A 2,237-nucleotide genomic window follows, 5' to 3' on the forward strand; every position below is an offset into this window, starting at 1 on the left:
CCGGCCTGCAATGGGGCTGAGGCATCGTGCTGGGGCCGGACTTCTTCCTAGTGTGAGAACGAGACCAGATTATTTATATCTGCTTTTACGTTAATAAAATTCTCCCCCCATTGCAGCCTCGTGTTGTTTCTTGCCCGGCGGTCTCAGTGGGTCGACCTGACTCCTGGGATGGGGGAAGTGGGAATGGAAGCTGCAGCACCTCTTCTGTGGGCTGTCTGTGCAGCTGCCCCGGGCCTGGAAAGGAAGCTGCAAATGAGCTTTTAAGCATCGCTGCTTGATATTTCCTCCAGTGTTGATAATTTATGTTTGCTTCTGTTAAATGTAGTGCGTAAAACAGCTTTGGTTCAGGTGCTGGAGCTCCTAATGAAGAGTCAGGGGAGCTCCCGAAAACCCCGTGCTCCTGTTCCTGCTGTGCTGGAGGTGAGAAGAAAAGAGGGGAAAAAAATAAAAACTACTCCAAGGCTCCTCCTCCTCCAGGAAAATATCAGAAGGGTGAGTGCCAGCAGTGGGTACCTGTGGGTCGGTGCTGGTGGTCGCAGCATGCCAGCAGAGCAGCCCCGTGCAGCACTGCATGCTGCCTGCCAGCGCACTCCAGGTTTGGCCACGCAGGCAGGCGTTGGGTCCAGATTCGTGGAGAGCACAGGCAGCAGCCAGCTGCCCCAGCCAGCCCTGCTCAGCAAGCCCTGTGGCAACCGGTGCTGCCTCTGCATGGCACACAGAGGTTGGATCTGACCGTGCCCAGTGCCCGGTTGTTCCTTCAGGGAATCTTGGGGTGTTTTTACTCACAGCACCCACGTGGCATCTTCCCCCGGAGGGCTCCCTGCCCTGGGCATCTCCCAGAGGCCAAATGCGGTGACGGTAACCCCAAAGGGCTTCTCTGGAGCTCCCTGTGCCTCGTGCCCGGTTCCCTTCCTACTGAGGCAGATCAGAGCACGAGCTCCCCTCCTTCCTGCAGGCGTTCTGGGCTGCCAGCGGAGTGTGTGTGCCGATTCCTGCTGCTCTAATGAGATTTTGCAATTCCCCCTCGCAGCATTTTGCAGCTCCTAGCTGTGGTTGAAGGCACGCAGCCATGCTGACGGCCCTCCGCCCTGCTCTGTGCCACCCCTCGTGCCCAGGCAGGGAGCTCTGCAAACCTGCAAAAACATTTCTAAATTTGGCTTTGCAAACATTTGTAACCCATGAACCATGGAGTCTTAGCAGCCAGCAGGGGCTGAGCAGGATGGGGTTCTCAGTTCCTTCCTTTGCTCCCATGGTTGGCACCCTGCACCTCTCTGCACCACCGTCACTAACTGGGCACCCTGCAGCCTGCAGTAGGGTCTCCCCACTCGCTGTCCCTCTGCTCTGCACGTCCCCACAGCACTTGCTGTCCCCAGCTGTGCCGGGTTGATGGGGTGGCTGCAGCCCCCGAGCGATGGTGTGAGCCAAAGTGCCTCTTATGGAGCAGCAGTAATTTATCGGGAGGCTTTTAGGGAAATGAGCCACTCCTGGGCTGCTGCCAAGGTGCAGCCCTGCTGGGCTCTGCCCCGTGTCCTCTGGCAGCTCTTGGAGGGAGAGGGAATGGGGGTGGGGATGGGGGTGGGATGGGGATGGGGATAAGGAAGAGATGGGGATGGGAGTGGGAATAGGGGTGGAAATGGAGATGGGATGGGATGGGTGTGGGAAGGGATGGGGTTGGGGATGGGGTGAGATTGGGATGGGATGGGAATGAAATGAGATGGAATGAGGATGAGGATGGGAATGGGGATGGGATGGGATTGGAATGAAATGAGATGAGGATGGGGATGGGAATGGGGATGGGATGGGATAGGAATGAAATGAGATGAAGATGAGGGTGGGGATGGGAATGGGAAGGGGAATGAAATGAGATGAGAATGGGGACAGGGACGAGGCTGTGGCTGTTCCACACTGCTTGCAGGACCAGAGAAGCAGAAATAACTTCCTGCCCCTTCTCAGCAGCCCAAACCCAGGCAGTTCTGCTGCCAGCCCTTCTCCCTCCGACGTGCTCCCTCAGCAGCCCCCAGGCAGGGCCCTGCTCTCCCTACAGCCCCACGGCTGCCCGCATCCCTTCAGACCTCTCTCAGCAGACGATCTCCTCCTCGTCAGCCTTAATTCAATTAGCAGCAGCCGCAATGAGGCATCCCCAGCTGCAGCAGCACCGCAGCCCAGCGCCGGATCTGAGCCGAGATCTCCAAACCTGCCTCGAGGACGGCGATCCCATTAAAATTAATTGAGCAGCT

This window comes from Meleagris gallopavo, chromosome 17 (genome assembly GCF_000146605.3).
Source record: "Meleagris gallopavo isolate NT-WF06-2002-E0010 breed Aviagen turkey brand Nicholas breeding stock chromosome 17, Turkey_5.1, whole genome shotgun sequence".
NCBI classification, from domain to species: Eukaryota; Metazoa; Chordata; class Aves; order Galliformes; family Phasianidae; genus Meleagris; species Meleagris gallopavo.